Source organism: Sapajus apella, unplaced genomic scaffold (assembly GCF_009761245.1).
Source record: "Sapajus apella isolate SASKATOON/1434 unplaced genomic scaffold, GSC_monkey_1.0 scaffold571, whole genome shotgun sequence".
NCBI lineage: Eukaryota > Metazoa > Chordata > Mammalia > Primates > Cebidae > Sapajus > Sapajus apella.
In genome coordinates this window covers 11,154-23,297 of record NW_022437497.1, presented here as the reverse complement: position 1 = coordinate 23,297, position 12,144 = coordinate 11,154, and positions in this window count along the sequence as shown.

The window sequence follows — 12,144 nt, the reverse complement described above, 5'->3', positions numbered from 1 at the left end:
AAAAAAAAAAAAAAAAAAGTACATGTTGCTGGGTGTGGTGCTCGTGCCTGTAATCCTAGCACTTTGGGAGGCCAAGGTGGGTAGATCACAAGGTCAGGAGTTTGAGACCAGCCTGGCCAATATGGGGAAACCCCTGTCTCTACTAAAAATACAAAAATTAGTCAGGTGTGGTGGCGTGCACCTGTAGTCCCAGCTACTCAGGAGGCTGAGGCAGAAGAATCACTTGAACCTGGGAGGTGGAGGTTGCAGTGAGCCACGATTTCTCCACTACACTTCAGCCTGGGCAACAGAGCAAGACACTGTCTCAAAAAAAAAAGAAAAAAAAAAGGTACATGTTGCTGGGTGGTGGCTCAGGCCTGTAATCTCAGCACTTTGGGAAGCTGAGGTGGGTGGGTCACCTGAGGTTAGAAGTTCATACCTGCCTGGCCAACATGGTAAAACCTCATGTCTACTAAAAATAACAAAACTTAGCCAGGCATGGTGGCAAATGCCTGTAATCCCAGCTACTTGGGAGGCTGACGCAGGAGTATCACTTCAGGAAGTGGAGGTTACAGTGAGCTGAGATCATGCCACTGCACTCCAGCCTGGGTGACAGAGCGAGACTCTGTCTCAAAAAGAGTACATGTTAGTCTTTCTAGCCATTTTTCATGGGGACTTAATTCACTGTTTATGATTCAATTCTTTTTGCCTTTTCCTGATAGTTTAAAACCATAATTCTAAAAATTCTTTGTCTTTTGAAAACTTCTGTGCCCTCTCCCATTATTTTTTTTAATTTATTTTATTATTTTTTGAAATTTTTATTGAGATGGGGTCTTACTGTGTTGCCCAGGGTGGTCTTGAACTCCTGAGCTCAAGCGATCTAACTGCCTCAGCCTCCTAAAGTGCTGGGATTAGAGGTGTGAGCCACCAGGCCTGGCCCATAATTTCCTTTAGAAAAATTTCTTATCTACTGAAAGGTGAAACTAGTGCAATACACACCTGGATACGCTTTACTTAGCTTCACCAGTACAGGGTAAGCATCCCTAATCCAGAAATCTAAAATCCAAAATGCTCCAATGAGCATTTCCTTTGAGTGTGATGTTGAAACTCAGAAACGTGGATTTTGGAGCAGTTTGGATTTTTCAGATTAGGAATGCTCAACCTGTAAGTGTAATGCAGATACTCCAAAATGAAAAAATAAATCTGACCTCTGATATACTTCTGGGCCCAAGCATTAGATACTCAACCTGTAGTTAATATTTTGCCATGTTTGCTTTATGTTTCTTTGTCTCTCTTTGTCTCTGTTTCTGTCCCTATCTCTTTCTCTCTGCTGTAACATTTGATATATGATGCAGACATCATGACAGTTCACCATGAATTATATAAGCTTATATCTTTTAATTACAAGGGAGTTTAACATTTATATAATGTTATCTAATATACAGACCATATTCAAATTTTCCGTTATGTTATAACTCCCCCATCTCCCGCCTTGAAGGATGCAGTCAAGGATTCCCCTTTGTAACTAATAAGTGATTTATGGGGTGATACTTAAATATTAGGTGACTGTCTGTCCCCAATAGCCTTTCATTCAGTGGATTTGGCATCCATCAATAATCCTTGCCTAAATCCGATTTTTATTTTAAAACCTTTTTTATTTTGAAATATAAAGCAACCTGGAAAGTGCATAGAACATAAACTTAGAGCTTCACGAATTATAATAAAGTGAACACCTGTGTACCATTTCTGACACTGAGGAGAACATTACCATCACTGTAGAATTTCCCCTTTTCCTCCAAAGGTAAGCAAATATTCTGACTTTAAGGGACTTATTTCCTTCTTTTCTTTAACAGTACAGCAAAGTGTGGCCTGTTTCTGAATTTCATATAACTAGAATCATTCAGTGTATATTCTTTTATGTCTGGCTTCTTATATACCTTCTTACAGTTCCACGCTTCTTGTGTAATATAGCTATAGTTCATTAATTGGCATGGCCGTGTCATTCTGTTGTATGAATATACTATATAATTTATTTGCTTGGTTGTTAATAGTTATTTTGGTTGTTTCTAGTTTTGGCTTTTGTGCACAAAACTTCTGTGAATGTTCTGCACATGTTTCCCTGGGCATAGAAGCATGCATTTTTCTTGGGCATATACATAGAAACAGTCATAGAGTATATATACACGGTTAGATTTAGAAGAAAACTTTTTTTCCAGCTTACACTTCCTATAGAAATATACTGAAGTTTCCATTGCTCCACATCCTCCCTAACACTCAGTATTGTTATTTCTTTCATTTTACGTATTCTGTTGGTGTGTGTAGTCGCATCTTTTGGTTTTAAGTTGTATTATGATTTTTTTCCCTTATGTTCACTGACTGTTTGGATTTCCCCTTTAGTGAAGTGCCTGTTCAGCCCTCTTACATGTTTTTCTTTTTTTTCATGCTTTTCTATTTCTTTGGCTTAAATTCCCTTTTCTGTGGTTTTAATGATGCTTAGTGATTTATATTTTATATATCCTGCATACGAGGTCGTAACACAGGTTCAGATTTTATGTATGAATTTTTAATTGCTGAGCACTGTTATTTCAAAGACCATTCTTATTTTTGAAGGCATTATATGATATTGTGGAATTAAGTTGTCGTATTGGAGGGAATGATGGCTATATAATTTTCTTATCAATTAAAGATGCATATTGAAAGATATATGGTTGAAATAACATGAGGGCTGGGATTTATTTTATTTATTTATTTTTGAGACTGAGCCTTGCTCTGTCGCCTAGGCTGGAGTGCAGTGGCACAATCTTGGCTCACTGGAACCTCCATCTCCTGGGGTCAAGCTGTTCTCTGCCTCAGCCTCCTCAGTAACAGGAATTACAGGCGCCCGCTACCATGCCCGGCTAAATTTTTTGTATTTTTGATAGAGACGAGGTTTCACTGTATTGGCCAGGCTGGTCTTGAACTCCTGACCTTGTGATCCACCCACCTCTCAAGTGCTGGGATTACAGGTGTGAGTCACTGTTCCCGGCCATGTTTTTCAGTTACTTAAGGAAATAAAACAGGATAGATATAGATGAAAGAAGATGGGCTATACACAGCCCTCCCACACACTTTTTTGGGGTTTTTTTTGAGACAGTTTTGCTGTCACCCAGGTTGGCATGCAATGGTTCACTGCAGCCTTGACCTCCTGGACTCAAACAGTCTTCCTGCATCAGCCTTCTGTGTAGTTGGGACTACCTGCAAGCGCCACTATGCCCTAGCTAATTAAAATTATTTTTTCTGTAGAGACAGAGTCTTCTTATGTTGCCCAGACTGATCTCAAACTCCTGGGAGCAAGTGATCCTCCCTCCTCAGCCTCCCAAAGTGTTGGAATTACAAATGTGAGCCACTGTACCCAGCCCAGCAAAATATTTATAATTGAAGCTAGATGACAGACTGGTGTTTTAAATACGCATATGTTTGAAATATTAAAAATGAAAGTTAAAAAAAGGAAAAATAGCCTTTCTCCATTCTGCATCTGAATTTTTATTAGTATAGGTAATCTCTTATGTTGAGAATGTATTGTTTATTAAATTAGTATATGTATATGTAGGAAAATTGAAAAATACAGAAAAACATAAAGAAGAGAATAAAAAATTGCTCATAAAGTTACCAAACAGGAATAACCTTTTTATGATTTCCTTTTGTTCTTTGTTTTATGTGAGTGTGTGTATATATGCATGCCTGTGTTTGTTCATGTTTACCACCAAAGAGTTACGAAGGTTTTTGCATTTGTTTTGAAGTATTTCTAATATTGCTTTCCAGAAGGATCATTTCAATTTCTTTTAGCACAAGCCACATCTAGACTACCAGCTTCAAATCGTACCTTGTATTAAATGGCTGCTAGATTTTTTGTTTGTTTCTTTGTTTCAAGTGTATTCTTTGCTGATTTATTCTTTAGTGATAATAAATCTCTTATGAACTAAAGATAAGTTTAGCTGTTGTGGGCAGGTCATTAGATTTTGCCCATAGGCAAGGCCAAGTTAGGCACATGTGTGATAAAGATGAGGGCTCAGATGGAGGCCAAGAGCAGCTTCTAGTGGTTAGAGCAGTTGTCTGGGAAGGGTGTGGCAGCAAGTAGAACATGTAGGAAATTGATGGTGAGGGATGTGGGCAGAGATGGGAGTGGGCATATTGGAAACATTTGTGTGGGTCTGTTAACTGTAGGCTTCCTTGAAGAATGCGGCATCTTGCCTTGTTAAACCAGCTTCTGTGCGATTTCCACTGGACTGGGTAAGGCTGCCTAAGTACTGTTGGCCTTTGCACTTAACAAAACAGGGGCCCAGAGTGGGTCAGGTGCTTTTCGAAGAAACCTGGGAGGCTAGGAAAAGGGCCATTGCATTCTCTTATCCCCCACACCAGTGTTAAAGAAGTCATTATGCATAATCAGTCTCATAGTTGTGGAAATATGTAAAACTAGGTCTTTGTCAACTACATATTGCCCCTGAGCTGATGGGCATATTTTGTACCTTCTCCATAGTTTCCTCCTGTGAATGGTATCCTGGCAAACATTCAGGCTTCTGAGCGGAAGGTTGAGATGATGGCTCATCCGGATCCTGAACTGAAAGTTGCCTGAGTGCTTGAAAATAAAATAAAACTCAATCTAAGTTGTTTCTTTTTTAAACCACCTCTTAAGATAATTAACCATTTTGCTATTTTTGCATATATAATTTGTTCCTTATTTTTGGAACAAAAATATATATTTTCTTTTGTATATTTGCATATATAATTAAGAGTTAGAAATAGCATGTTTGGGATCATTTTCAGAACAATTGATATAAAAATGTCCTGAATTAGCTTTATGTATTTGATAGTGAACTAGCATAAGCATTGACTGTAAAGATGAGGTTGATAGACTTTGGTTTACAGTGCTTATCAATTTACTGATTGTGTTTGAAAGCCATTTACTCATTGGCATTGCTTCAAGGGAACATTGACTTTAGACTTCAGATTTGAGTAACTTTTGTTATTAAAATCCAATGAACAAAATCCACTGGTTTGTAAACATGCAGTTTAAAAACGTCCTCATCATTTGCAGGTTTTAGAGCTGGGATTCTATCATTTTGGTAGGCCCTACCAGGCAGCATTTTATATAATTTCTGCAGGCTCTGTGGAAACATTTAGCAGTTCTGAGCTGGACTGACATTTTCAGTGCTTTTGTAGCATAAAGAAAGACATGAGAGAAGTGTTGTAAACTGCTTCTGGTAAATAAAACCAATCACACCCAAGACATCTACATTCAAACAAATGAAAAATAACTTATATTTACCCCCCTTGAGGCAGACAAAGAACAACAAAAGGAGTGCCATAAAGGGTGTGGATGAAGGGTGAGTGCAGTAATAGCTTACTATCAGGAGTGTTTGAATTCATTGTAATGAATGTGCATTTGAAGAGCCCATGGATTGTTTTGCTAGTAACTGTCCTATCTTTACATTGTTTAATTCTTTAGTTCAGTATTTAAATTTGTATCAAAATGATTTCGTACGATTCATGGCCTTATTTTGAAAGGAATTACAGAGTTATCAAATTGCAGTTTACTTTTTTCTTGAATTTCTATTGATGGCTGTTTCCTTTAATCTTAAAAGAATGTCTTCCAGTTTCCAACATTGCTCTGAAGGTCCCCTACCATTCTGATTTGAATGTGACCTTTTAAAAAATCTGGAAGCTTTTAGGACTTTCTCTCTTTCTCTCTCTGTCTCTTTTTGGTAATTTTAAATTTTACAGTATATGCCTTGGTCTATTTTAATTTGAGGGAGTACTCATTGGACTGTTTTAATCTGGAAAGTTGTGTCCTTCAGTTCTTGAAATGTTTTTGTATTATTTATTTGATAATTTTCTCATATTTTCTCTTTCTGGAACCCTTAATATTCAGCTATTCTTTCATTTTATTTTAAATTTTTTTTACTCTTTTTCATATCTTTCTATTTTCTTTTCTTTTTTCTTGTGTTTGAGACAGGGTCTTGCTGTGTTGCCCAGGCTGGAGTGCAGTGGCACAATCATGGCTCACGCAGCCTCGAGCTCCCAGGCACAAATGATCCTCCCACCTCAGCATCCCAAGTAGCTGGGACTACAGGTGTGTGCCACCACACCCAGCTAATTTTTTAATTTTTTGTAGAGATGGGGTTTTGCCATGTTGCTCAGTCTGGGCTTGAACTCCTGGACTCGAGTGATCCTCCTCCCTCAGCCTCTCAAATTTCTGGGATTACAGGTGTGAGCCACCGTCCCCAGCCATCTCTTTATATTTTCTTGGAGGCATCTGATTTTTCTGTACTTTACAGTCCTTCTTTTAAATTTTTGATTTTTTTCCATTGTACTTTTTTTTTTTTTTTAGACAAGAGTCTCACTCTGTCACCGGGTGCCAGGTTGGAGTGGTGGTGCGATCTCAGCTCACTGCAACCTCCGCCCCACGGGTTCAAGTAATTCTCCTGCCTCAGCCTCCCAAGTAGCTGGGACTACAGGCACATGCCACCACGCCCAGCTAATTTTTGTGTTTTTAGTAGAGATGGGGTTTCACCATGTTGGCCAGGATGCGCTCCATCTCTTGACCTCGTAAGCCACCCGCCTTGGCCTCCCAAAGTGCTGGGATTACAGGCGTGAGCCACTGCGCCCAGCCTGTACTTTTAATTTCTTAAACTTTCTCATTCACTAAATACACATTGAGTGTCCTATATCTGAAATACTTGGGACCAGAAGTGTTTCAGATTTTGGATTTTTTTTTTTTTTTGGAGTATTTGCATTATTGCTTGAGCCTGGGAGGCGGAGGTTGCAGTGAGCCAAGATCGCGCCACTGCACTCCAGCTGGGTGACAGAGTGAGACTCCATTTCAAAAATTAATAATAATAAATAAATAGACATTGCTTAACAAGGCACAAGATCAAAGATATGAAGAATTCAGGATGGCGGGCCGTGCCATCTTGAGTTCCCAGTTCAGAATTCCCAACCTGAAATTCCGAAATCTTAAGTGCTCCAAAGAGCATTTCTTCTGAGCGTCATGTTAGTGCTCAAAAGTGTTGGATTTTGGAATATTTTGGATTTTTGGATTGGAGATGCTCAACCTGTACACCTTTTTATTTAATTCTTATTTCATGGGTACAGTATGTTCTCTTATCTTTGTGAGGTTACTGCTTACATGGATTTTACTTTTTACTTCTGTTCCCTAAAATTTTTTTTGGGGGGGTTATTAAAAAACAGGTACATTTGTTTCATGTCAACAGTTTTCTTGGTTGGGCACTGTGGCTCATGCCTGTAATCGCAGCACTTTGGGAGGCCAAGGCAGGTGGATCTCTTGAGGTCACGAGTTCGAGACCAGCCTGGCCAACATGGCGAAACCATGTCTCGACTAAAAAAAATACAAAAAATTTAGCCAGGCTTGGTGGCTGGTGCCTGTAATCCCAGCTACTCAGGAGGCTGAGGCAGGAGAATCGCTTGAGCCTGGGAGGCAGAGGCTGCAGTGAACCGAGATCGCACCACTACACTCCAGCCTGGGCAACAGAGCGAGACTCTGTCTCATGAAAAAGGTTCTTTTAAAATATGTTGGCTGTATTTCATATATAGCAAGGAGATGCAGAGACACTAATTGGGCAGTATGTGGACTTGGGCAGGACTTTTCCAAGTCACTGCTGAAGGACTGGTTCGGATGGGGCTGTTTTTTGGGAGTTCCTGCAATGTCAAGTATCTGAAGTCATTTTTCTGAGTGACTCAGTTTCCCCAGAGCAGAATCCTCTAGACTTTTCCTGGGAGAGTGTATGTCTGTCTGGCCGCAGCATACCAGCATCCAAGTGAGGAAGGGGCTTGGCGTGTTTCTTACCCTTCAACGTATAGACTTTTGCTTGTCCCCTTTTCTCTGTAGGTCTGTTTGCCTTAGGCCTTTATCTATGTCCAGCGTTCCTGGGCAAGAACCTGTTGGCTCACCCTCTCCATGGGTCCCCGGCCCCCTGCTGGTTGGGGAGGTGGCAGTCACTTGGCTACTCAGGGTTGGGGAGGGGATCTAGGGTCTGATCAGTTCTTACAGACTTTCAGCCTTACTGTCTTCACTTCTGCTGGACCTCAGGCCTTGAGGGGTCCCTGGAAACTCAATTCCTGAGCCTTTCCAGGGTTCTGTTTCTGGATGGTTCCTCCCTGCAAGTACATGGCTATCAGCTTTCATCACTCTACCAAGTCCGCTACTGCGTTGGCATCTGCTTTCCAGCTTCCACAGTCTTTCTGACATCCTTCGTTTTCCATCATCACCCCTTATGGACTTATGCCTTGTCTCTGCGGTCATCACAGTGGAGTTTTGGAAGGAGCAGTGATAAATCTGTCTGCTCAATGTGCCATGTGTTTCTAGAAGTCCACTCATTGTGGGGTTTAAGCAGGGATGCGATCAGGTCCATTAGGATGTAAGAGCAGGGATGCTGGCCTCAATGGAAGAGGGATTACTGGGGTGGGGAGTGGGATTGGAAGCAAAGAAGAGTTTTGTTTGGTGGTTAAGAACCTAGACTGACCCGGGGGCAGTGGCTCATGCCTGTAGTCCCAGCACTTTGGGAGGCCAAGGCAGGCAGATCACTTGAGTTCAGGAGTTCAAGACCAGCCTGGCCGATATGGCAAAACCCCATCTCTACTAAAAATAAAAAAATTAGCCGGGCGAGGTGGTGCATGCCTGTAATCCCAGCTACTTGGGAGGCTGAGGCAGGAGAATTGCTTGAACCTGGGAGGCAGAGATTGCAGTGAGCTGAGGTGATTTCAGCCTGGGTGACAGCAAGACTCCATCTTGGGGAAAAAAAAAAAAAAGAACCTAGACTGTGGCCCAGGTTTCTGACTGTGTTGACAGACAAGTTATATTATCCCTTAAGTCTCAAAAAACAGAAGTCATGATTGGAGCCCCTTGTGCATGCGGTCTGACAAGTAAATGAGAAAACATGGGGTGCTTAGCACAGTGCTTGCCATATGGTAAGCGTTTTATACATGCACACTACTGTTATTTCCACTGTTACCAAGTGATACACGGTATGGACTTCACCAGGGAAGTGGCCTGAAGGTGGGGAGAAGGGTGTGTCTCCTTCCTCAGAGAAGGGCAGAGAATGAGAGAATAGTTTCAGCAAATCGGAATAGTAGCTGTCCCCACCACAGCCCCAGGGCTTGTTCCCAGCTGCCGTGACCCAGGGTGCCACCCAATGGCTCTAGGACAGACAGAGTCTCTGTCCTCATTCAGCTGCTGGAATGCCTGAAGGACTTGGCTCGGGGCCTGGGGTGAGGATGGGAGGACAGTGTGAGAATCAGAGCCAGTCGGGGCCTCCTGGAGCCTTGGCACGGGGGAGAGCCAGACGGAAGCAGGACAGTACATGCCCCACCAATGGAGGAGTGTTTGGGGAGGAGAACCCCATCTTCCCAAGGTCCTTTTACACGTTCACCTTTGCATCCTGGGAGTCACGCAGCAGGGTGCTCCCAACACTCAGAACAGGGTGCGTGGAGGAGTGGAGGTGGGCGGGGCACCAGCCTGTGGTCTCCTTGCTGGAGGTGGGACAGGAGAGACAGGTTGGACTCCACCCAGTCAGGCTGGGGACAGAGTGAGTGAGATTCACCATAAGTGCCAAATGGTCCGGGAGTGTTTCCAGCATTTTCGGTGTCTCAGAGGCACTCACAGACCACCCCCTTATCCTGGCTGGACCTGAAACCCCTTGGCCTCCTGCCTATAGATGCTTACTTATCAGCCAAGCCCACCTACCGGGCTGAATTCAAACTCATTCTGGCTGTGTCCACAGACCCCCATGTCCATTGGGCCCTGTGTGTGGGGACGGAGGTAAAGGAGACAGATGTGGCGCCTGTCCTCCAGTCCCTCACACCAGGGGGACAGGCAGATGGGAGTGGGAGATGATTAGCACTGAGGCACGGAGTCCTCTTGGGTCTATAGGAATGGGGGCACGGGCACCCACCCTCTTGGGGTCAGGAACAGCAACTCAGAGAAGGAGTCCTGGAGCTGCCTCTAAAGGCCTACTTCCACTGCAAGGAAGAAGGGCGCTGTAGGTGGAGGGCAGGCTGGGCAGAGGCCGGGGCCATTGCCAGTGTAGGGTGGGGCAGAAGAGCTCTCAGGAGGTGGTCGGGGATAGGCTGGAGGGTAGCCTGTGAAGCCTGTCCAAGAAGGTTGGCCTTAAGAACTCTTAAGAGACTTTCCAGGCTGACAGGTTCTTTAGGGGCTCTGGGGAGTGGTCACAGCATTTCACCAGTGTCAACTTGGACCAGGCTGGGAGGAGGGGAGGCTCTGCTCCCTCCTTCCCTTAAAGCCAGCATTTCTACAGGGAAAGAGGGAGGCTGGGTCACACGTGGGGTCCTCTAGTTCACCCCATGGACCCCCCATCCAATGACTCCATGACCAGATCCTGGAGGGGGGGCAGGGGAGCGGGCCCCCAAGTCTCTCCTGTTGGTGGTGGGCAGCGCTTTGCTGTCTCCAGGTTACAGTGAGGCTTCTGATCCGAGTCATATACTGTCTGCTCCGACCTCTTGTGGGACTGCCCATACCCACTATAATTAGCTCGAGGAGGGGCGTGGAGGGGAAGAGCTGACGGGCTTGGGGATCCGGGTATATCGGCCGCGCAGAGGACCTGGCAGTGAGCCTGTCAGAGGAAGGAAGCACTGGCTGCCGGCCGCCTGTGTGATTTTTCCCAAGAAGACACTGATATTTATACTTCTGTAGCTTAGGATCAGCCTCTTGTAGATGAGGACGTGAAGGCCCAAGGCGATGAGCATCTACAGCCAGTCAAAGAGTAAATACGTGGGTTCCTGACTCCCAAGACAGCACCTGGCCTGATTCCTGCAGTGGATTTGGTGAGGGTTGCCTCGTGCTCCTGACTTCTCCCAGACTGTTGGTGCTGGGGTGAGGAGCATTGGACTCCTCAGCCACCGGGTCAGAAGACCCCTTAGCTAGGATGGGTGAGCCCCCACCTACATCCTTGAACCATGGAATGCTAGAGGAAGGAAGGAGCCCAGGGCCAGCTGACCCCATCACCCTCTGCTGACACTCTGCCCTGGGTGCAGGCCCAGGGAGGCTCAGGGAGCCCCAAGCTGCCGGAGCACTTGGGGCACTCGTTTCTCCCTGCGAAGCCTCGGCTGCCATGGTTTTAAACTTGTATTTGGGGTGAAGTATTTGAGGCCGGGCTCACGGTTGAATGGGAGGAACCCTGCCCTGGGGGCAGCCCAGTGAGCAGACACAGCCTGGTGCAGGCAGCCTGGACTTGGCTTGAGATCCTGGCCATCACGTTCCTCTTGTGTGTATCCCAGGGCAAGTGACGGATGAGTCCTGAGTGTGTGAGGGGAGATGATGGTACAGTCTGCCTGAGATGTTGTGAGGAGCGAATGAGAGGGTGTGCACCTGGTGCGTGGGACCAGCCTGGCACGTGGCCATCTTGGGGTTGTGAGGAGTGAATGAGAGGGTGTGCACCCGGTGCGTGGGGCCAGCCTGGCACATGGCCATCTCAAGGTTGTGAGGAGCGAATAAAAGGGTGTGCACCTGGTGCCCAGGACCAGCCTGGCACGTTGTCATCTTGGGCACTAGGACTGCATGCAGCAGCTGCTCCTCTGCCCACTCCCATGTTAGAGGGATCTGTTTCCTGCCAGCAGGGCAGTCTGGGTGACTCCAGGAGGATTCCAGGGTCCTCAGTAGGAGTTTGGTCACCTTGGCTTTCTTCTCTGCAGCCCTGGTCACAGCCAGGGGCCTGTCACTGGCCAGGGGACTTCGGAGACCACACAGACCGCCCACCCAGCCTGGATCTCCCAGCTGCCAGGCCCCCTGCTCTGAAATCTGGGCTTTGGGGTCCTACAGCCTGAGCCACCCTCCCAGCCTCGCCCCACACCTGCCTTCGGCGGTACTGGCTGTTCCTGACTCTTTCATGTTCTTCCAGCCTCTCCACATCTGTAGTGTCTCCTTCTCCTTTCCCTGCTGGACTCTGGGATTTATCACCTCTGCTTTCTTCCCTGTGCAATCCCTGCCTGGCGCACCCAGGACTGTGGCTCATCCTGGCCCTCGGGCCTGGCACTGCCTGCCCTGAGACCTCCCAGATGGGAGACTGGAGGGTTTGTGCCTCCCCATCACCCCTGCCTGGCTAGAGGCCCCAGGTCCCGTGGGTCCTGCCTCCCTTTGTTGCTTCTGCCCAAGTC